We start from the raw sequence: 24,885 nt of genomic DNA, 5'->3' as shown, positions 1-24,885 counted from the left end.
CCAAAGTCAGACGCCTAACCAACTAAGCCACCCAGGTGCCCCCTGAAGGTGTTTTAAAAGGAACTGGGCTAGCACAGGCTTTCCCCTCCCCTGCCCAGGAAGCAGACATGAAAGCTGGAAAATGGAGCAACCACCTTGCTATGTGAGGCTGCAAGCAAACAGAGAAAGGCATGGTGAGCAGAGCAAAGGAAAAGGCAGCACTGGGTTCACGCAGCAGTACCCAGGCCTGGACTGGTCTAATCTGATTCTCTGACTGCTAATCCAGCGTTCTGTTGTTTCGGCTGAATGTATCCCTAGCTGATAGAAGTGATAACAGTGGAAAGACCATGAGATGGGCCCCTGGGACTTGGCCTGGCTTTGTAACAGGCTGTGTGACTCAGGGAAAGTCATGGCCCCTCTCGGCCCATTTCTTCATCTGTGGGGATGAGTGTCACCCTTCTGAATCAAGAACCAGGGCCTATCCTAGTTGAAAGGTCTGGCCATAAGGGAGCTGGGGGGTGGGTTTCAGAGCTGGGGCAGGAAATCACCCTGGGGAATGGTGACATCCTGGGGTCTTATCAGTGATCAGCCAAAGGGAGATTCTAAAGCACAGAACAAGAGGTGTCAGCAATAACTCAGTCCAGCTGTCATAAGTCTTTGAGCATCCCCTTTGTGATCCCCAGGGTCACCTTTGTCCCTGGAAGAAGCCCCCGAGTAGCTTTATAGACCTGTGCCCCTCCCACAGCCCTCACAGTCAATTGGGTGGCCATTTGGAACTATCGCTGCTCCCAGGAAGCACAGAGCTGGTGCTACTGCTGGCGAGAAGCCTGGGACCCTTCTGATTTGCGTCAGCCAGGTCACCGGTCAACCTCTGTGCTGTGTGGATTGTCTTGGGCCAGAGTCACATGACCCTGGGGGCCCCTGGGGGCAGAGCCATCACCCACAGAAGTACAAAATGTGAGATCGGAGAAGGGAAGAAAAAATCAGGGTACTATGATTAAAGATGGAGGGGGGCCTGGGTGGCTCAGTCAGTTAAGCGTCCGGCTCTTGATTTCAGCTCAGGTCACGATCTCATGGTTTGTGGCTCGAGCCCTGTGTTGGGCTTTATGCTGGCAGTGCTGAGACTGCTTAGGATTCTCTCTCTTTGTCTCTCTCTCTGCCCCTCTCCTGCTCACGTGCGCATTCTCTCTCTCTCTCTCTCTCTCTCTCTCTCTCCCCCAAAATAAATAAATAAATAAATAAATAAACTTAAAAAAAAAAGAAGAAGAAGAAGAAGAATGGGACATGGATCCAGGTTGTCCTAAACCACTGCATCCTTCACTCCAGCCCAGCCACAGCCTTGTCCTGGGATGGATTCCTTAAGGCACCTGTTGATTCTATGAGCTCTCTGAGGAGCCACAGAGGTTGGGCCCAACTACCCCAGCAAGAGAAAGAATGCACCCAAAGCACTTTTTGAAGGCCATCTGCTGGGCAGAGGCGCTAACTGGTGACCATGACAGCTGAGCTCATCATCAGGCTGGCGGGAGTCAGCTCACCTCCAGGGAGACAAACTGGGAGCCTCAGGAAATAGGACTGACACCACCCACCATGACTCTGGGACTCTCCTCTCCTCTCCCTCCCTCCTCACCCCCTTTGGAAGTCCTCCTCTGCACCCTAATTCCATCAAGAGATGGAATCATCGTACCCCCAGGAAACTGACCTGTGATTTCAGGACACACTGCAGGAGCAGAGAAGAAATCCTGTCTCTGAAAACAGTAAAAAGCTAGGTTCACCTTGGTCTCTTCCCTTGGCAAAAAGCAATGTGTGTGTTGGGGGAGGAGAGGTAGTCATAATCACAACGATGAAAGTTACCCTTACTTTGTTTTTAAAAAACAGGACTTGCCTGGCTAAGATATAGACCAAAGTCTGATAATGGAGCAACTACCCCCAACAAGTCCTCCAGTCCTCCTCCTCCTCCCTCCTGCCAAGCACATGAGAATTGTCTGTTGCCCTTTTGAACCCCTTCTCTACCATCTGTGAACCTTGTCTTCTCCGATTCCATGTACCAGCCCCTACCATAGACCTGGCTTGCTAAATACAAAAATGAATAAAAGCATGAATCCATGGAGTACCCAGCCCAGACCTCCATCCTGGCAGGGACTCCCTCTGGCCCACTGGCATCCTTTGGCCCAAGTTTCTTCCACCCTTGCCTGGCCCATTTGTCTGCTCGAGGGCAAAACTGAGCCCCTCAGAATTGCCAGCCATCAGACTCTGGCAGGGCTTGCTGGACTGGTCATGTCTTTGGATTTGGACTTGGGAATTTCACAGTTGGGAGGCAAGGGCTCATCCCTCTCTTTACCCAGAACTGCCTGAGAACAAAGCTGTATCCCTGCTGACCTGCGGTAAGAGCACCTGGGATGAGGGCCACAGGGGCTGCAGGGGGAAGCCCTGGAAAGCAAGGATCTGCTACTGGAATGAGGCAGCAGAGGAACGACCATGGCTGTGGGGATTTTTCTTTTTTTAAAAAACTTTTTAATGTTTATTTATTTTTGAGAGAGAGACAGAGAGAGAGAGAGTGGGGGAGGGGACACAGAGAGAGGTAAACAGAGGATCCAAAGCAGACTCCTCGCTGAGAGTAGAGAGCCAGATGTGGGGCTCGAATCCATGAACCGCAAGATCATGACCAGAGCCTGTCTGATGCTTAACCACCTGAGCCACCCAGGCACCCCAGGAATTTTAAGATCAGCCTGCTAGAATGTGCCTGAAGATGGTAGGTGGACAGATGGTCAAGAGAAACATGTAATAGTGTTCAACCTAGGGTTTTTGTGACAGCAGAATATGGGAAATGATCTAAATGCCCAGCAGTATTGGGCTGGATCAATGAAAGATGGTACAAACTTTTATTTGTAATGAAATACAATGGATAGTCTACAGCCATTACATGAAGGATAGAGCTATAAATAGCTCTATGTCTACTGATGTGGAAAGAGTCCCATGACATACTGTTGAGTAAAAAGAGCAGGTTATGAAACAGTATATGATCCCATTATAAGATCACACACACGCGCGCGCACACAGAGCCGTCTGGAAATCTGTTCACCAAACTGTTAACAGTATCTGCAGTTGGTGGAATTTAGGGTAATTTTTACTTTGTTCTTTAAACTCTGTATTTCGAGTTTTAAAGCATTCAAGATAACTAATCCTTTTCACCCGGGAATGAATAAGTAACAAGCGAACAAAAACCAAAATAAAACCTTCCACTGTCCGGATCACTGGCCTAACGTTTCCTGTCTCCTCATCCCGTGCCATGACATTATGAATCGGCCTCACCAAGGAGGTGGCACAGGATTGTGGAGGGAGCCAGGCTTGGAACCAGTCAGTCCTGGATGTGGATGTGGCTCTACCACAAGCTGTGAGATCTTTGGGAAGTCACTTAACTATTCAGAGTCTCCACATCCTCCATGAGTGTCTGCTTCATGGGCTGGTTGGGAGCCATGACTAAGAGGAAAGTCAAGTGCCTACATGGTCTTCTGGAGGGTATGGAGTGAGGCCCCTGCCTGCCCTGGCCACCCTAGGAACTCAAACTCAAGGTCTGACAGACCAGAAATAGAAGTCTTAAGCATAGATATTTGGGGCCACCTAGGTGACTCAGTCAGTTAAGCATCTGACTCTTGATTTCAGCTCAGGTCATGATCTCACGGTTCATAGGTTCGAGTGCTGCATCGGGCTCTGCACTGGTAGTTTGGAGCCTGCTTGGGATTCTCTCTCTCTCTCTCTCTCTCTCTCTCCCTTTTTGTCTGCCCCTCCTCTGTCTGTGCACTCTCTCTCTCTCTCAAAATAAATAAACATTTTAAAATTTTTTCAAAAAAAACCAATAGACATTTGTATGATTGTTGGAATTCAAATGTGGGCTGTAGTTTTGACCTTTCCAATTTCTGCAACTGCCTGTGATCCTGAGCCCACAACTTCCTGCCAGGCTGTGGATAAGCATGGGGGGGAGGGGGGCAGGGGAGGAAAGTCTATGAAGCCAAGGTCATCCTGAAGGAAGTAGACGAAAATCCAAGCTCAGTGGGGCCACCTGCAGGCACCCTAGTATCAGAACCCACTGGCCTGGGGAAGGCGGGAAGGGCTGAGCCAGGGGGTCCTGAGCCCAGGATCAAACAGGCTGCTTCAGGCAAGGTGGGACACAGAAAACCTCCTCAAGCCCCTCCACCCACTACCTTCAATTATTCACACTCTTGACTCCAGGGTACTCCCATCCCACCCAAATTCATCACAAGCTCAGGCTGGTGGAGAACGCTGGAACTGGAAGGACCCCAGTGAGTCCTCTTGTCCCATCCCCTCATGTTTCAGAACCAAGGCCTGCAGGAGACAGGGCTTCCCGCTAACATGGGCCTGGCTCCAGGCTGCAACTCAGAGTCTGGTTCCCAGCTCTGGGGTAACAGGACCCAGTATACAGAGACCTGCGTGCACCAGTGCATTCCCTTCCACAAGTATCCCAACCCAGTTCACCACACGGGAGTGTTAACAATTGCACCACACTGTGTACCCGCGGTCCTCCTTGCCTGCGGGACCCCGGAGATTGGCACCAAGATCCCATTGTAGAAGCTGTTCTAGGATCTTCCCTGGCACCACTGTCATAGGCTGAGCTCCCCAGAAAACACTCCAAGACAGAGTGCAGGCTTATTGGAGAGTGCTTTCAGCAACAACACCTGCCAGGGGATAGGGAGTCTGGAAGGCGCAGAGAGGAGGGGTAGTGCAGTGCAGTAACAAGGGAGACCCCAGCTGATCCTGCAGGGAACTCTGACAGCCCTTCAGGGACATCCTGCCTTGAGGCACGAAGACCTGGCATTTGTACCCTTACTGTGACCATCCAGCGGAAGCAGGTTTGGGGAGGCGGGGCGGGGGGGGGGGGGCATGAGTGACCTCGAACAACGCAGCTCTCTCCCACTGAGGGCAAGTCCCAGAGAGAAACACAACTGGGACCCATGAACCACTCACACCCCCAGCAGCGGGGAAATGAGACCCTCAGTCCTGGCGGGGGCTCTGGGCAGCAGATCACAGTGGCCACTGCACAGAAGGGAAGCAATGTGCCCGACATCACACAGAGTAAATGATGGAGCTGAGTTCAAATCCAGATAGCCAAAGCCCACAGTTAATCCCAATAATCATATGAATGTCTAACGCCTAAAGGGTGTGCTTACTGTGCCGGGCATTGTACTAGATTGATTCTATCTGTAAATTATGCCATCTACCTCTCAAAACAACCCTCAGAAGTAGGTATTCGTGTTATAGCCACATTTTACAGATGAAGGGACTGCATTTTACAGACGAACAGACTGAGGCTCAGAAATGATAAGTAACTTGCCCAAAGTCATTCGGCTAATAAGCCAGGATTTGAGCCCAGGCAGTTTGATCCCAGAGCCACTACACAAAAAGGCAATAGTGACAAACTGGATCCTTGTCCAGTAGCTTGTGGATAGCATGCATTTCTTAAGTGTTTTTTAGAGAGGTGTTTTAAGTGTTTTTTTTGGAGGCCATGGTGAACCTTGGCCTCCGCAAGCTGTCTACTGGCCTGCAGACTGACAGCCCACAGGAGGCTGAGCTTGCCTGGGGTCTGTGCTGCCCCACAGACTCCCTGTCTAGCCCTCAGAGTCACCCCATGCTCGGGGAGCACGGCCCAGCTGGAGGAGTCCGACGCCTCACCCCTGTTCACAGCCCAGGTCTGCACAGAGCGGCTGCTGCCGGCACCACCCCAGAGGCTTGGGGTTCGGCCCCACCATCTCCCAGAGCTCCGCTTACGACTCTAGGAATCTTGGTTTATAGAGCTGTAACCAGTGATCCCTGCCATCATCACTGTATTGCCCCATCGGGTCTCTTTGAGACGGCTGCTGATGAAAAATGCTTATGAAACACATCGCAAAACACCGGTGCCGGTTGTGATCTGCAGCATCTCCAGCCCCAGCAGAAGTTAACCTTTGACAGCCAGCTACCCCACATTCCTCAGAAGTAGTATGTTTCCTCCCTGAGCGTGGGCGGGGCCCTCTCCACCAGTGAGAGGCTGTTCTGGGAACCCAGCTCCTCGTGTCCCAGAGCCCGGCAGCTGCCCAGGAAAGGCTGACCCGAAGGAGCAAACCAGAGGTCCCTGTGCCACGCTCTAGCCCGGCTCTTCTCTGTTCCGCTCAATTAAGTGTCTCTATCTGGGAAAGGTGTGCCTCCCCACAAGGCTCTTTAAGGCAGAGACAGAGCCTGCCCTCTGCCCACTGTCTCCCAGCGCCAAGCTTCACCTAGACTATAGCCGGGATTCAATAAGGTATTTACTGGGCGAAAGAATGGATATGTTAATTACTGGTTGGTATCAGGGCCAGCCGGTGTCTACTCCCCATCCTGACTATCGGTAACCAACATTTGTTGTTACCCTCATCTTTTCCCTCCTGAGGCCCCCTCCCCAGAGAAGTTATTAGTATTACCCCCATTCTATGGGACAGGCAGGTGAGGCTACGAGAATCAAGGAGCTCGATGGGATGTGACCACGGGCAGAGCCGGCCCCTGAACATGGTGGAGGCAAGTCTGCAAGTGTCAGGCCACACTCAGAAGTGAATCTGCCCCAGTGCCGCCTGGACTGCCTGCCTGCAGCCTGCGGGACGCCCCAGCCAAAGTCCAGGTGCAATAGCCTTTATCTCCCACGCTCCGGATCTCCATAACCATCTCAGGGCCCCGGGCAGGAGGGTCAGTGGTTGTGGGAGCCCGCACATGCCACTGATAACAGAAGTGCTGGCCCAGCTGATGTTAGAGATGGGTTGAGGACGGAGTTTCCCTTGGAGAGGTCGGAATTAGGCAGCAAAGCTTTTCAGCCTGCTGGCCGCTCAGCTGAGCCTCACTCAGGGCATGAGGTCCCTTCCTCCTCTTGCAGGGGGTACCAAGAGCCAAGAGCAGTTTCTGCCTGCAGATCCACTCTGCCATCAGCCCTCCCGGCTGAAGAGTCTCTGGCCCCACGGAAGAGGGTGGGTAGTGCTAGGGAGGAGGAACATTCAGGCTCACAAGGAACGTTCAGGATGACACCTGCCCCAGCTGCTAAGGCCGAGAGGGCAGTTTGATTAACTTCTTTCTTTCAGTAAAACACCAGCTCTGTATGAGTGCCTGTGCAAGTCCCCACGCATACATTATGGATGTGTATACACAAATGTAAGCATGTACACCTGTTTCCAGACCCTCCTCCTGCAAGAGGACAGAGGAGCTGGGTCCTGTCAGCAGAGGATGACAAGAAATGTCCTCCACCAGGACCACAAGAAGCCCTTACTCTTTTCTTCCCGTTTCCATCAGAGGCTACGCAACCTTTTATTTTTTTAATGTTTTATTTATTTTTGAGGGGGTGGGAGGAGGGGCAGAGAGAAAGGGAGAGATGGAAAGGGGCTCTGCACTGACAGCAGTGAGCCCATGTGGGGCTGGAACTCACAAACCACAAGATCGTGACCTGAGCCGAAGTGGGGTACTCATTCACCCACTGAGCCACCCAGGCACCCGGCTAAGCAGCCTTTTAAAAGCCAGGCTTCCTCTCTTCCCACGCCAACCTCGGATGGCTTCTGAGAATGAGAGGAACTCCCCAAGGGGTGGGGTGGAGGTTGCACTTGTTGAAACGCATGGGCTTTGCAGAATCCCCTCTTAAGTCACCTTTGTATTTTTCTATTGCAGTAAAATATACATAACATAAAAAGTTGCCATTTTAACCACGTATAAGTATACAGTTCTTTTCTCTTTTCATTTTTTAAAATGTTTATTTATTTTTGAGAGAGACAAACAGCGAGAGGGAAGGGGCAGAGAGAAAGGGAGACACAGAATCCGACGCAGGCGCCAGGCTCTGAGCTGTCAGAGCCCAATGTGGGGCTCAAACCCGCAAACCGCGAGATCATGACCTGAACTGAAGTCAGAGGCTTAACTGACTGAGCCACCCAGGCATCGCTATAAGTGTGCACTTCTGTGGCAGTAATTACATTCACATTGTTCTGTAACCATCACCACCATCCCTGTCTAGAAGTTTTTCATCTTCTCCAGCTGAGACTCTGAACACATTCAACACTGTTTCCCTCTCCCCCCAGCTCCTAGTAACCACCATTCCACTTCCTGTCTCTATGAATTTGAGTATTCTAATTACCCTATGTAAGTGGAATCATACAGTATTTGGCCTCTTGTGACCAGCTTAATTTCACTTAGCATACAATGTTTGAGGTTCATTCGTGCTGTAGCATATTGCAGAATTTCCTTCTAGTTTAAGGCTAAATAATATTCCATTCCATTGTGCCTAGCCATTCAGCTGCCCATGGACCCTTGGGTTGTTTTCCTTGTTTTAGCAGTTGTGGATAATGTTGCTGTGAACGTGAGTGTACAAATATCTCTTTGAGACCCTGCTTCCAGTTCTTTTGAGTATAGTACCCAAAAGCGGAATTGCCAGGTCCATATGGTAATTCTACGTTTCATTTTTCGAGAAACCCCCATACCGTTTTCCACAGTGGCTACACCATTTTGCATTCCCACCAGCAGTGCGCAACAGTTCGAATTTCTCCACATTCTCCACATCTTTTCCAACACTCGTTCTTTTCTTTCTCTTGTTTTGTAATAGCCACCCTAATGGGTGTGAAGGGCTGTCTCATTGTGGTTTGGATTTTCATCTCCTTGATAACTTGTGATGCTGAACATCTTTTCACATGCTTACTGGCCACTTGTATATTTTCTTTGGGAAAAATGTCTGTTCGAGTCCTTGGGTGACTTTACATTTTTTAAAAGACTCCTTTTTTTGAGGCTCTGCAACTTGCCGTGTGAGACCATTTCTCTCTGAGATTTCTTGCTGGACCTGCTCGCTACCCAGTCATTCCTGTGGGAACAGGAGATGAGGGAGAGAGGGAGCCACAGTGAGAAACCTCACCTACCTTGGAAGCTGGCCTGGAGGACTTTGCTTTCAGGATTTCACACTTACTGCTTAAGAATTCCAGAAGCTCAAGTTGAGCTGGACCCAGTTTCTGGGTGGCTCCAGCTCAGCATGTGTGGCTCCCGAGAGATGCAGTTTGAGGAGGCTTTGACTGGCTGGGAGGGCAGCTGACCTGGTGCCTGGTGCCAGGAATGGGCAGAGCCCACCTCCAGAGTTGCCTATGGGGCCCCAGGCACTTGTGACTTTCCGGGGAGAATTTGCTGTCTGAAGGCCACATGACCACTGGAGTAATTTCTGCTTTGTACAAACCTTTCTGCTGATGGGCAAGATTTGCAATTAGGAATGTGTCCTGAAGGGACGGGCTGAGCTTATCATTGGCCTCAGCTCAGAGTTTATCACCATCAGCCCACAAGGCTTGTCTCCTGTTTTACTTATTTATCATCTCCTCTTATCCCTTGGCCCAATTCCTGACAGACCCCTCCGCAGCTCCACCATAGGCATCTGCTCTGGCATGTTCGATGGGTATCCTTCCATCTCTGTAAAGCAGGCGTGTTTTCATGTGCATGTGTCTTTAACTGACATGCCTTGTCCTGTGCTAATAAATCTCATTCTCCTTCTCACTTTATCTTTCATTTCACGCTATGTTTTAAAAACCAATCCAAATCCATCGTGTGTTTCTAATTCAGAGAATTCTGTCCTGTCTTTCACCTCTGGGAGATGGACACTGGTGCCTCTGTCTCTTGATATATCTTCACTCTTAAGATTATTGACTGGGTCAATCAAATCATCTATATCTTTGCTTTGATATATCTCTTCCTGAGGAGGTGGCTTCATTAAAATCCAACTACAATTCCTGCAGTTCTGTGGGTTGCTGCTTTATATATTTTAAGACTATTGTTAGATGCATATGTTTGTGGCCATTTCAGGGCATGTTGTATCGCTCTTTGACAATATGAATTGTCAAATTCATATTTACCTTGAATTATATCTTGAATTATTTATAATATAATATAATATAATTATTTATTATATCTTGAATAATATATAATATAATATAATATATAATATAATATAATATAATATAATATAATATAATATAATATAATATAATTATTTATTATATCTTGAATAATTTACCTTGAATTATATCTTGTTTAGATATTAGTATTGCTACTCCAACTTTCTTTGGTTTATATTTACCTGATACATCCTTTTTTTCTGTCTCTTTTCAATTTTTCTCTATCTTTTTGTTTCAAGTGTGTCCCTTACAGCCAAGGTATCAGTGCTAAGAGTTCCTGTCGAGATATCTACGGCCTTTATGTATATTATAATTAGTGACATTTAGTTGTAAATTATTAATACTGTTATATTAGGGCTTATTTTTATCTTATTTTGTACATTCTATTTAGCATACATTTTATTTATTTTTATTCTTTTATTTAAAAAATTTTTTAATGTTTTTATTTATTTTTGAAGGAGAGAGAGACAGAGCATGAGTGGGGGAAGAGCAGAGAGAGAGGGAGACACAGAACTTGAAGCAGGCTCCAGGCTCTAAGCTGTCAGCAAAGAGCCTGATGTGGGGCTTGAACTGACAAACTGTGAGATCATGACCTGAGCTGAAGTCGGACACTTAACTGACTGAGCCACCCAGGCGATCCTTAGCATACATTTTATTGTTGTTTTCTCCTTTCCTGTCTTCAATTAATAGTCCATTTTTCTTCTGATTTTAAAGTCTTTTTTATATATATATAAAACCATGTAAAATACACGTCTGTGAATGACTGAATAAATAAATAGGAGGAAAGGGACAAATTCTTCCTTACAGAAGAATTTCAAGTAATAGATGTAGAAGGAATGACTGAAATAGAACATCACCATTAATATACTACAGTAATAATTCCTGCAGGTAAGATCCACAAGTAAATGCTAACGTTAGTGAGACAAACTCTAAAGAAGCAGGATATTTGCATAGACTCAAAGTACTTCCTCCAAAATATTGTTAGTTACCGCATCGGTTTTAACATACATCCACAAATTCTTTGATACTCTTCCCTCTGGGGTAAGGAGTTTAACTCCTCTCCCCTTGAGGTTGGGCTGGACTCTCTGACTGACTTCTCACGAAGAGCATATGGAGAGGGAAAAATAACAATGTTACAGTGGAAAAGTCAGGCAGATACCACCCTAACCAAAAGAACAAGATGAATGTTACCAGTAGTAAATCATGCCGGTATCAGTGATATCGTAACTAGCTGATACTTATATGATGTGATGAGCAGGGCACTTCACCTCTGTGATATTCTCCACTCAAATCCAGAACTGCAGTCTAATCAGAGAAGATACCAGACAAACCCCAATTGAGAGTCTGTGAAATACCTGACCAGTACTCTTCAAAAGCCAAGGCCATGAAAAACAAGGAAAAACTGGATGTAATCACAGGCTGTAGGAATCCAAAGAGTCACGATGACTCAGTACATCACAGTATCCTGATGGGATCCTGGAACAGAAAGTGGGTGAAATCTGAACGAAGTCTGCAGTTTAGTTAATAGCGTTACACCAATGTTAATTTCTCAGTCTTGGTAAATAATGCCATGGTCCCAGAAGATGTTAGCGTGAAGGGACACTGTGCTGTCTTTACAATTCTTTTGCCAATGCAAAGTTATTTCTAAATAAAAGTTTAAAAATACAGCTATATGTGAAAAGTTTAAAGCAATCACAGAGATGAATGAAATAACAAAGCAATAAGAGATTATCCGACATGAACAGATTTAAAAAAATGTTTTGAAATGAAAATATAATTCTCGTAATAAAATATCAATTAGGCACAAAGAAAGAATGGCAGAACTGGGAGTAAATAAACTAGCAAAGAGCAACAGAGACAAATAGAGGGGAAACATAAAGGAAGCACTGTGTAAGAGAGACAGGAAGTGAGAGTACAAACCTCTAATCAATTCTATGTACAGAATCAGAAACTCAAAAATGGAGGATAACAAGAATGAAGGGGAAAAAAGTATCTAAAAAGATAATGGGCATGAAACATGTAGAACTAGTGGAAAAGATTCTATCAGAAGTCTAGGAAGGAAAACAGGGTATACTTAGGAGGATAAATAAAAATAAGTCCATACCTACACACAGCTCAGTAAAACTGAAAACAAAGCCAAGGATAAAATAGTAAAGACAGCCAGAGAGAAAGAACAGGTCATTTGCAAAAAACAACTTCCCAACAGCAACCAGTCAGAAGACAGTGAATACAATCTTGCAAATATGGATAGAAAATAGCTGCCAACCTAGAATTACAAACTCTGCGAAACTATCTTCCAAGTTTTAGGGCAGTAAAAATTGAGAATTTACCATCAAGAAACCTGCACTAGAAGGGGGAAAAATGATCTCAGAAGAGCAGTCTAAGATCTAAAGGGGGAAATGCTGAGTAAATGCATGGAAATAAGGTATATAACCCAAAACTTGTCTTTAAAAATAATAATAGTAATTTTTATGGATATTGCAGAATCGTGTGCCTCAGAGATTGTCCTGGTTCACAAAGCCACCAGCAACATATGAAAGTCTCATGTCCTCCTCGACAACCTCTTATCAGACTTTATAATTTTTATTAACCAAATAGGTAAAAATGGTACCTCAGTGAGTTTTTCATTTTAGGTTTATTTATTTATTTTGAGAGGGAGAGAGAGATCGAGATCGTGAGCAGGAGAGGGGCAGAGAGAGAGGGAGAGAGAGAGAATTCTAAGCAGGTTCTGCACCAGTAAGGAGCCCAACTCGGGGTTTGAACTCAGAAACCATGAGATCATGACCTGAGCCAAAGCCAAGAATCAGACACTTAATGGACCGGGCCAACCCAGCCACCTCAACTCAGTGAGTTTTAATTTATGTTTCTCTTAGTATGACTCTATTGATATTATTGATATTATCATTATTCCTAGATTTGGGTTTGGTTTTTTTTTACAATTTTTTTTTTTAAGAGAGAGAACGAGTGCTTGAGAGCGGCGGGGGGGGGGGGGTGCAGAAGGAAAGAAAGAATCTTAAGCAGGCTCCATGCTCAGCACGAAGCCCCACGGAGGCTTACAATGGTGAGATCATGACCTGAGCCAAAATCAGGAGTTGGATATTCAACTGGCTGAGCCACCCAGCCCCTGAATATTAATTTTAAATCAGACATCTTACTGAATCATTTTGCTGTTTGTAATAGTTCCTTTTTAATTAATAGATTTTTTTTCAGAGCAGTTTTAGGTTCACAGCAAAATTGGATGGAAAGTATAAAGTTCCCACATAACCCCTGCTCTGCCCCTCCCTCACCATCAATTTCCTACATCAGAATGGTACATGTATTATCATTGATGAACCAACATTGGTATATTATCAACCAAGGTGCATAGTTTACATTAGGGTTCATCTGTGTGTTGTATATTCTATGGGTTTCGACAGATGTGTAATGACATATATCTATCTTATACTATCATACAGAACATTTCCCTGTACTACAACTATTCATCCCTCCCTTCCCGTGAACCCCTGAGCACCACTGATCTTTTTTCCCTCAACAGATCCAATTTTATGATAGAGAAAGATAGGATTCAGTAAGCAGAAAGGGAGAGGCTAAGGCTTGAAGACTCCTGGGTGGGGAAATATACATATTTTAAAACATTTCTTCTGGGAAAGTCTGGGCTTGAGCAAACTCCCTCAGGCATAAAATTCCTCTTAAGAATGTAGCAGACACCGCCTACTCTCCCACAGGTTTCCCTCAGGAATTGGACAAACAAAAGACCTGACTAAAAATAAGTCGACCATAAAACATATGACCCGCAAGGAACGGTATGGCCATAGACCACCCCTCATACAATAGAAACAAGCCAATCAAGAAGGAATGACTAGGCATTTAGAGTTACCTAGCCAATTAAGGGTGGAACCTGAGAAGAAACAAGGGAGAACAGAAGGGAGGAGGGGGTGCCGACCAGAACCCTATAGAACAAAGTCCCTTGCCTGTAGTTGCGGCCATTCACTTTCGAAGGTCCCTTCTCTCTAAAGAGAGTTTTCATACTATTCTTCCTTTCTGATCTTATACTCTATTAATAAACCGTTGCCTGCTGCTCATTTTGTGTCTATCTCTTCATTCTTCCAAGCAATGAGACAATGAATCCTGGGCATTGAGGTAAAAAAAATCCTGCAACAATTTCATCTATAGATGAAAAACCTGGGGTGTCTTTGGCTGAGAGCCACAGACAGATGGCCCAAAGGAACCCTCCTACCTGCAGCGCCCCGCCCCATGAATATGGAGGCTTGCTTAGCTTTAGGACAGATCAGACGGGCTCTTTGCCTGAGAACTTGCTCCTCACCCAGGTGTATGGGGCCTGGAGCCCCGCCCAGCCTTCTGGTGAGCCACTCCAACCTCTTAGGGTCACCAGTCAATTCTGTTAATGATCTGAGATCTTTGTTTCTCAACTTCTTTTACAATGCTGGGGATTCAAGGCCAGCATCCCTCATGAAAGAGAGAGGGAACAAGAAGCAAGAAACAGAGGTCAGGGTCACCTGGGCATATGGTGCATCCTTTGAATGTCTTGGAGAATAGCTTCCTAGGCCCAGCAAGGAAATGTGTGCTCATGGAGAATGGGGGACTTCTGACTCTGGAGATCAAATCCTGAGATCATCAGTCTGCCGTTTCTCTGGGCTCTGTTCTTAACCCTGACGCTGTCTTTCTGGCTCTCTCTTCCCAGCTTGGATGGGTCCTTGGCCCTGAGTCTCTAGGGGCAAGTCCTGGCTTCCTAGTGGGGGTATTGCATAGGCTCAAACCACCGGTGACAAGGACACAGCCCAGGCTTCCTAAAAGCTTCAGTGGGAGACTCCCTGGAATGGGTCAGGGTTTAGCTGAGATAAAGCCAAAATGAAACAGCCCAGGGCAGGGCGCACTGCAAACTTCAGGTAGAACTATGTGTGACCGCTGCATATGGGTTGGTTGTGACCTACAAAAAAAAACCTGCTGTGGTTCAAACACAAAAGCTGCCTTGAGAACAAAATAGTCATAGAATCGAATCTGTGGTGCCACCCAGTGGTGAGAGCAAGTAAACAGAATTTGTTTTCCTTAATGATGGTTAACAACAGAAAAACATTCCAGGAGCTCTCACTACACGCTGGGATTAGGAGCTTTACACAAGTGATTATTTAATGCTATTACGGTTTGTGGTGATAATTACTTATTCTGATGTGTCCCAAACAGCTCTTCTGAGGTAGGTGATAGGTATTATTCCCATTTTAGAGATGAGAAAAATGAGGCCCAGGGGGTTTAATGCAAGATCACATAGCTGAGAGAGGCCAGCCCCGGTTTGAGCTGAGTCTTGACTCAGAGTGGCACTCTGTGTTCAGCGGTTTCCCTTCCCATTTTAGAGAGAAGATTAGGCTCCCATACTGGAGATCCCAATCCTCAGAGATCCCAGCCAAGCCTGTTCCAGGTACACACTGCAGAATGTCTGAGCACTTTGTGTCATACAGGAACAGAAGATGTTAGTGAAACCAAGACAGGCCATTCATTAATAGTTTTTTTAAACTGTATTAAAAGTAGTTCATTCAAAAAGAAAACTGGATGCAAAAAAGAACATCAAGTAATTAATTGTCAGCTTAGCAAAGTTTACTCTGGAAAATTCTCTGTCCAAACATTAATCAACATTTACATAATTTGGATTAAATGTGTTGATTCAAATTTTCCTTGAGGTAAAAACGTCCTTGGGGCGCCTGGGTGGCGCAGTCGGTTGAGCGTCCGACTTCAGCCAGGTCACGATCTCGCGGTCCGTGAGTTCGAGCCCCGCGTCAGGCTCTGGGCTGATGGCTCAGAGCCTGGAGCCTGTTTCCGATTCTGTGTCTCCCTCTCTCTCTGCCCCTCCCCCGTTCATGCTCTGTCTCTCTCTGTCGCAAAAATAAATAAACGTTGAAAAAAAAAATTAAAAAAAAAAAAAAAAGTCCTCCACATCAAGTGGTATATCCAAATGGCGAAGTCCAACATTCCCCATCCTAAGATGCCGTGGCTGCTTCCTCCCATCCTGTGAGACACGGGGACCAAGAGAATAAGCTGCTTTGTTAGGCAGCTGAGGACATGGCAGAGCAGGCAGGATACTCCCCATCACTGAAGGCCTCCAGGCTGGGTGCAAGAGTCAGGAGGGCGCTGCGATGGCCAGAGAAGGAATTGGCCTGCTCAAGGTCACACCTCGCTGGTGGCAAAGCCAGCTCATTCCTGAGCACCGACTCCCCATCCCAGCTCTTCCGGCCTCTTGACAACATAGGAAACACTGTTGCACAGCTAACCTGTCACTTGTGAGTTAGGGAAACCACAGGAGGACCTGAGCCAAGACCTCGGCTCTTCCTGAGGCTGCACAACCTGAGAACTTGGTCCCCACCCCCTGTGGGCTAAGAACAGAAGAAGTGAAGAGGGTTTCAGCACAGGCTCTGCACCTGTCTTCTGGTTTCCCACAGGATCTAGTACTGATTCCAAGTGGTGATATAGTGGAGGAGGAAGATGAAAGAGAGGTTGGGACAAAGGAAAAGGCAGGAGCCTGGAGGACTGGAAGATGTGAGGCTGAGCCCCGACCCAGAGATGAGAAGGCCTCAGGGTTACTCGATTGTATCATCAGACTCTCATACCAGACTGCCCTTCTCATGTAAGCTTTGGGTTTCTATCTGAACTTTTTAAACTGTACACGTATATTACTTCAATTAAAAAATGTAAATTAAAGCAGGAAAAACTTCAATCAGACACAAAGAAACTGAAGGACGATGAAGCGTTACCCTGGCAAGTAGAGAGGCAAAGATCCCAGGGGCAGGGTGCCTGAAGGCCAGGCAGACAGAACCTTCCAGCTGGGCCACAGTGGGGGAAATGAGCCTTTGTCTCTTCTTGCCCTGGCAGTGTTCCCATGGACTCACCACTGTTTTACCCTGGTTCTTAGCCTTTGTAGGGTCATGGGCCCTTTTGAAATTAGAAACCCTTCTGCACCCCAGGAAAAATAATATACATATATGCGTACACACAAAACTATCCATATAATTAACTGGGTCTACAGACCCCAGGTTAAGAACCACTGTTCCACATTCTGGTGGCCAACCAGACTGTTTTTCCAATCTAGAACTTTTTTTTCTGAGCTTCAAAAATACACATTCGACCTTCTGGAAATCTCCCTATTACCAGCTAACCAAAACCAAACTTAAAATCTTCCCCCTCAGGGTACCTGAGTGGCTCAATTGGTTGAGCATCTGATTTTGGCTCAGGTCATGAACTCACAGTTCTGGAGTTCGAGACCCACATCAGCTCACTACTGTTATCGCAGAGCCCGCTTCGGATCCTCTGTCCCCCCTCTCTCTGCCCCTCCCCTGCTCTTGTGCACACATTCTCTCTCTCTCAAAATATAAATAAACATTAAAAAAACACTTCCCCCTAGGGGCACCTGGGTGGCTCAGTAGGTTAAGCGACCAACTTCGGCTCAGGTCATGATCTCACTGTTCGTGGGTTCAAGCCCTGCATTGGGCTCTGTGCTGACAGCTCAGAGCCTGCAGCCTGTTTCAGATTCTATGTCTCCCTCTCTCTCTGCCCCTCCCCCATTCGCACTCTGTCTCCGTCTCAAAAATAAATAAACATTAAAAAATATTAAAAAGAAAAAACAACACTCCCCCCTAAATCTTCGCCACCTCCACCTATTTATTCCCTATCTAGGGACTGGAACTCTCATTTACCAGTAGCCTAAGTCTCCAAGACTTGCCATCATCCTGGACAGTGGTCCTCAATGTTGGCTGGAAAACTGGATATCCATATGGGGGGGGGGGGGATGAAACCTGATCCCTACTTCCCATCATATGTAAAAGTTAATTTGAATGTATCATAGACCTAAGCAAAAAGCTAAAATTATTCAGTTCTGGGAGAAAATCTTTGTGACCTCACATTAAGGTAGGCAAAGATTTCTTAGAGTAAAAAGAGTGAACCACCAAGGAAAATTTTTGATAAATTGGACACAGTCATAATTAGAAACTCTGCTTTTTACCTTTAAGAAAATGCAGAGATAACTGTAATGGACTTTCATGCATTGCTGGTGGGAATGTTAAAATAGTATACCCACTCTGAAAAGCAGTTTGACAGCACGGAGAACAAGATGGAGTAAGCAGTTAAGGGTAGTGTAGCTATGAGAGATCAGGGAGACCAGCATCAGCTGACACCCCAGGACTGATAACCAGCAGAAGCACAGGAGGTCTGCAGGGGCCCAACACTGATTAAATCCCTTTTAAAAGGGGAGGATTTTGCAGCAAACTGTCAGACTCTTCAGACAAGACCCTTCTGTGTCTGACCACTTCAAAAAGGCAGCTGGATTGATCTCCAAACAGGACTGAGATCCTTCACTGATCGAATATAATAGGCAGTAAATGCCAAGGGCTGACTCAGACCAGACTGATACCTTATCTCAACTGTGGGCCCACAGACTTTGAGTTTGGTTCATTAACTTCCTACATCCTTCTGTTATCTTGTTTGTTGTGTGGCTTATGTTCTGGTCTGTGTGTTATATAGGAAGCCAAGCTAACCACATGGTGAAATGTCCTTGAGTTTGGAATTCTGAACCTGCTTTATAATTACGTTAACCTTGTTTAGGATTGAATCAAGCTGTTAGATATAACTTGTATGTGTACCTTCATAGTGTGCTCATGACAGCTTCCTCGAAAGTTAAAAATGCCATACAACCAAGCCATCCCATTCACTTCTAGGTATTTCGTTCAAGAGAAATGGAAACATAGGTCCACAAAAAGACTTTTACAGGAATATTCAAGGCACTTTTATTCACTGTATCTCAAAACCAGATGTCCAGATGTAGCCCACGTGTCCAACAACAACTCAAAAGTCCTTTGGGATCCTGAGAGGATACCTCCCCACCAGCCCAGCTGGGCCTCCCCCACCCACCCACCAATGTCCAAATGGATAAACAGCTTACAGTACATGCATAGTCTTCTACTCACCAACAAAAGGAAGGAACTACTGTTAACACAGCCACGTGGATGGCTCTCAAAAGCATTGTGCTAGGTGAAAAAAGCCAGGCACAAAAGGCCACATCCTGTATGGTTCTATTTATATGAAATTCCAGGGAGGACAAAGTATAGTGACAGAAATCAGATGAGTGGTTGTCTCAGGCCAGGGAAGAGAAGGTAAAGGATTGACTGCAAAGGGGCAGAAGGGAACTTTCTGCTTGGAATTCTCTCTCTCCCTTTCTCTGGCCCCTCCCCCTGCTCCTGCGGGGCGTTGGCTCTCTTTCTCAAAATAAATAAACTTTAAAAATTACAGAAGTATCTACAGTATGTAAAATTTCTCGTATTTACTGTATGTAAAACATATCCCAATAGAGTTTTTGTTTTGTTTTGTTTTGTTTTGTTTTTTTAATGCGAGGGCTGCTTTAATGAAGGCTGCTAATGAAGGAGAACACAAGTGAAGGGATTCTGCTAAGGACCTTCCCTAAAGCATTTGATTTAGAAAGGAAGGAGTGAGGCTCCCTTCTCCGCTCGGACAGCCTCGAGCGGGAGATTTAGTGAAACATTCTCCCCGCCAGGGAGCAGTGTCGTCGGCAGCCGGCCACCAAGGCCAGTTCAAAGCCCCCAGGCGCAGGCCGGGGCCGAGGCGACAAGAAACCCCCCCTCCCCGGGGCACGTCGAGGTCGCACGCCCCCCGGAGCGTGCGGGGTGGGGGCGCTCTCCCCCGCAGAGGCCGGGAGAGGTGGTTCCCGCCCCACGCAGTCCGCCCAGCCTCCCTGAGGATGAGCGGCCGGCTTACCCTCGCTCACCCACACCCGCACGCGCTGCTCGGGCGCCTCCGAGGGCCTGGCGCGGGAGAAAGGAGCCCGGGCTCCCGGGCACACGATGACCACCCCCCCCCCCGCCCCCGCCTCCAGCCCTGGCCGTGGGGCAGCGTGGGGGCAGCTCTCTGGCCCCGACTTGCGGAATGCAGAAGCGGGGAGCGGCGGCCTCCGCGGGAATGCTTCTGGGTGGAACGCGCCCCCGCTGGCGGCTGCCGGGACCCAGCAGCGTCCCGGGTGAAACCGACCCGGCCTCTCTGGCGCCGCTTCTGCGGCAAGGCCCGCAGAAAGACGCCGCGGCGCCTCTCTCCTCCCGGACCTTCTTCCCCTGCAAGCAGGTCATCTTAGCCTTAGCAGATCTCCACCCACATAGAACTCAGAAATTGTCATTTTGAAGGACAAACGAAGTCTGTCCTAGAGATGTTTTGTTTAAACTGTCCCTCGTGTGCTGAAAAAGCGGCTCACCAGGCGTGGCGGGCCAAGTAAGGGGCTGCTAGGGGAATGAGCTGGAATGCGGGGAGGGGAGAGCTCCATCACTGACCGGCGTGCCAAGGCCCAAGGGACACCGGACTCTCTGTAATCACCCTCCCCGCCCCACCCCACCCCTTGGCCACAGCTCACCACGGGACCTCAAGGGACGCACTTGGGCAGCCCCGCCTGCCGGCGCCCTCGTCTCCAACCCTCTCCGCCCCGCCTGGCGCACTGCGTGGTTTGCTTAGTTTCCCGGACCTGGCAGAGCGGTGGCTGCGTTGAGGACGCACGGCACCCGTCCCGCGCCCTGTGGTCGGGGAGGCTCCGGGCCCACCCCCAGTGCAGGCCTCCGGGTGGGCGGACGCCGCCAGCGCCGCAGGTGCAGCCCAGACACAGCGCGCCGGTGAGTCGGCCGAGCAGCTCCAGAAGTGTTAATGGGGGTCAGGGAGGGAGGAAGGCAAGGCAGGGAGGAAGGACAGTTGCTTCCATTCCTACTTTTGCTAGCTGCCGAGAGACCAGCAGATGCTAGAGACTGGTGAGTCAGGCAGGGATTCCCACCTTATCGCGGGCGGTTTTCCCCAAACCCGGGTCTGCCGGCTCTGAGCACTAACGTGCCCCAACCTAGGGGAGACAGGAGGCCAGTGACGCCTTCTCGGGAAGGGGAGGGGAGGAGAGACTGTGAGGATACTTTAGAGCACTAGCTTTGGACCTAGACAGAGGCGTAGGCTTGAATCCTTTCCTGGAACCGGCTGATGTTCTTCGGTGGTTCTGAAACTTTACTGAGCCTCACTTTCCTCATCTATAAAATGGGACTGTAATGCTACCTCCCAGGGTCCCTGGGAAGACGAACCCAAAAGACGCTGAGTGCTGAGCACTAAGTCTGTGAAGCACAGATAGATGTGTGTTAATTCAGTGGAGAAGAATCTCCACAAGGTCGGGTCATGCCTGCCCTTTCACAGAGTGAGAGGATGGGCTCCTTGACCAAGTGTCTCACAAGGGAGCACGGACAAGGGCAATAGCCTGTCGTCCAGGAAGCTACAGGCAAGGCTGTGGGCAAGGGCGAGCACCTGCTGCTCTGGTTGGTGGCTGTCTGGACCTTTGGGGTCTAAGGGGTAAACATACAATATGGCAAAGACACTTGCCCCTTTCCTTGAGGACATCCCTCACTGTTACTTCTAAATGTCATTCTTCACCTCAGACTCTTTTGCCTCATAAAATTGGGAACCACTGTCAGAATTATTAACACCTAGAAAGTCCCCACTACAGAGGAGAGTTCCCATTTTGCAGATGGGAAGCATGAGGTCATGGATGGTTGATGACATATGCCAGTTAGTGGACATACGTTACTCTCTTCTACTTACCCTTATGTGTGTTCAATGCTGTGTGTTGCATTCTCTGTTGTTGTTGTTGTTGTTGTTACTGTTTATTTATTTTTGAGAGGCAGAGACAGAGCACCAGCAGGGGAGGGGCAGAGAGAGGGAGACACAGAATCTGAAGCAGGCTCCAGGCTCTGAGCTGTCAGCACAGAGACCGACGCGGGGCTCGGACTCACAAACGGCGAGATCATGACCTCAGCTGAAGTCAGACGCTTAACTGACTGAGCCACCCAGGCGCCCCATCATTCTCTGTTAATCAAAGGATAAACACAGGCACATGTGGCCAACCAAGGGAAGGAGGAAGCCAGAGTCAGACTTTCCAATGCTTCCAGAGTGGGGTGCCCTGAAGGACTCACTGTGACCATCAGTGTTGATATGAGGATGAAATCAACACCTCACAGGCAAATGGATTCAGGAGAGCCACTGTCACTCTCTGCCCCTGGGATGGACCTCAGAGTTTGGAGCAAGATCTTGTCCTTAAGGGACATGGTCTTTGTGCGTCATATTTGAAGATGCCTTTGACTGTTGCCCAGGGGGCTCCTTCTCGAACACTCCTGGCCCTGCAGTCTTTAAAACCTCTTCCAAGTGCCAGGTCTCCAGAAAGGGCCAAACCTTGGGATCACCCCCCTCTCCCTTAAAGCTGCGATCCAGGAGCTTTATCAGGAAGAAGTTTAAGTTTGAAGGTAGGGACGTCCCTTGCAACAAGCCACCACACAGTGGCTGCTGTTCTGAACCATGCTTGTTCACATCGGTGCCCCCAGAGCCGACACTGTGCTGTGCACACAGCGTACACGGTGTGGTGCCTGAGAGAGGTGGGGCACCAAGCGCCAGCCCGCCCTCTGACTCAGCGAGAAAGACGAGACAGGCTAGTGTCTCCACACCCCCTCCGCTGGCTGTCTGGCTGGCAGAGCGGGAGCCGGCTCCCTTTCGCCCCACTGCTGTGATCTCTTCCCTGGCTTCCCCCGCGCCCAGCGCAGTGGTTTCTGCTTCCCTGCACCCCTGCCACTGAGATGGTCTCTCCCTGCTGCCTGCCTTCACACATCCCCCGCACACGCTTAGGATGCCCCTGTCTGTGGTTATTAGTGGCCACTCCCCCGCCCCACAGTCAAAACTCCATGGCCCCAGGCACTGTCCCTTTATTCTAGAACCTGCCTCTCCACTGCCCTTCTGGAGACAGTCACCCACCCACACCCACCCACACCCCTCTCCCCACCCAGCAAGACAGGTAGGATTTGAACCTCCACAGGGACAGCTCAGTGTGCACATGTGCACACACGAGCCACCGCCTATCCTGATTGTGTTCAGGTGACTAGTGGCCACACCTGTGGTGTTGGCTCTGTCCCTAGAACACCTGCCCACAGGGACCAGTCCTCCAGCCTAGCCTCTCTGCCTGGGGAGCGGCACTTGGGTCTTTCTTGACAACTTCCCGCACTTGTTAAGTTCAATGCCCTGTTATGTTGTCACCTCCTCTGGGGATCTCCAACTCTGTCCTTGACCCTGTCACCACAGTAGGCCCATCAGGTGGATTCGAGGGGCTGAGATGGATAGAATGGATCCCAGACCTGGGGGATCTCAGCCAGGCAAGGCAGAGAAGCAATCAGACATGCCAGGGGTCAATGCTATGAAGCACAGGGTTCTGGGGAAATAAGATTGGGGAGGGCTTCTAGGGGGTCCCGGCACTTGAAGCAAAATGAAAAATGAAAGAAACCGCTGCCACGTTTGTTTATTCATGTTGTCTTCCCAACAGCTCTGAAGGAAGTACTATTGTTAACTTCATTTTACAGATTGATTGCTCTTTTGCCGTGAGCAAGTGACAGCAAGGACTTGAAACTGACCAAAGAGGGTCTTAACCTTCATATTATAAGCCAAGACGCTGGAGTGAGAAACAATGCAGGACAAAAGAGAGGACTACAGAAAAACGTAATGTTTCTGGAGTACCGAGTTCTGTGCAGAGGTGAGAGTGGGGACAGTGGGGACTGGAGAGCCTTGTAAACTATAGTCAGGAATGTGGACTTGGTCCTGAGGGAGGTGAGGGGCTGACCCAGCCAGAGGGTCATTACCCAGGAGATAAATGCATGTAGCTCACTGGCTGCACTTAGGAGGGAGGGTGCAGTTAGAGGAGGGAAAGCAGAGAGGTGGGTGCAATCTACTCTACATCTTGCTTCTTGATATTTTCCTTGTTATACATGCACAGAAAATGATTCCTTTTGTATGAGACACCACGGTAAAATGGGAAGGGGCTGTTTGCAGCCAGAGGCAACCAACACAGGGGTTCCAGCCACCGGAAGTTCCTGTTCAGCCACCCCGGGGGGGCTGAGGAGTCTCAGGCAGCATGTACCCCAGTCACAGCAGACCAGACCTGGGGAGAGGATGAGGAAATGATTAGGGGGCACCTGGCTGGCTCGGTTGGTAGAGCATGCCACTTCTGATTGTGGGTTGTGAGTTCAGTGAGTTTGAGCCCCGTGTTGGGTATAAAGATGACTTAGAAAACAAAATCTTTGAAGAAAGAAAAAAATTCTTAGAAAGCAAAGTTAGTATCGCTTAGTGAAGGGGTGAAGAAGGAAGATGACCCCTGGATTTCTGGACTGAATAGTTGGACAAATGGTCATTCCCTCACTGCTGCAGGGGATATGGGGGCAGGACTGGTTAATGGGAAAGCGATGAGACGTTTGGCTGCCCTGGGTTTGAGGTGGGTGCAGAATGTCAACAGGCAGTGACTCAGGGCTCTGGAGTCTAACAGGCTGGGTCCAACTCCTACCTTCATCAACCTACTAGTTGTGTTACCTTGGGCAAAAAACCGGATCTCTTTAAACCTATTAATTCATCCATAAGATAGGTATAATAATAGGGTTTCAGAGTTGTTATTAAATGAGAATAAAATGAGATAATGTACAGTGCCTGGAACATAATAAGTATCTAAAAATGACAACACTATTTTTTTTATTTAAGTTTATTTATTGAGAGAGAGAGAGAGAGAGAGAGAGAGAGAGAGAGAGAGATATGGAGCACATAGTGAGGGAGGGGCAGAAAGGGAGGGAGACAGGGAGAATCCCAAGTAGGCTCCACACTGCCAGCCCAGAGTCTGATGCAGGGCTCGAACCCATGAACCACAGGATCATGACCTGAGCCGAAGTCAAGAGCTGAACACTTAATGGACTGAGCCACCCAGACATCCTGGCAACACTATTACTGTTGTTATTATTATCAATAAATCTGAAGTTCAGAGAAGAAGCAATTTCAGAAGTCATCAAATGGGAATTGAAACCATGAGGATAAATGAGATAACCCAGAAAGAGTGTAGATGCTGAGAACAGTGAAGTTGAAGACCAGGAGCACTGACATTTCA

At 48.1% G+C, this 24,885-nt stretch overlaps 1 long non-coding RNA gene across 1 annotated transcript; it reads left to right on the top strand.

Moving 5' to 3' along the window:
* Window positions 1-20,323: 20,323 nt before the first annotated feature.
* On the top strand, window positions 20,324-23,411 carry LOC121036405 (uncharacterized). Its single transcript, XR_005793333.1, has 2 exons — window positions 20,324-20,566; window positions 23,324-23,411. It is a non-coding gene; the product is annotated as an uncharacterized LOC121036405 (long non-coding RNA).
* The last annotated feature ends 1,474 nt before the right edge of the window (window positions 23,412-24,885 follow it).

Source organism: Herpailurus yagouaroundi, unplaced genomic scaffold, assembly GCF_014898765.1.
Source record: "Herpailurus yagouaroundi ecotype Mexico unplaced genomic scaffold, PumYag 162, whole genome shotgun sequence".
Taxonomy (NCBI): Eukaryota; Metazoa; Chordata; class Mammalia; order Carnivora; family Felidae; genus Herpailurus; species Herpailurus yagouaroundi.
Note: the sequence above shows the minus strand (reverse complement) of the source record. Positions and strands in the feature narration are given on the sequence as shown.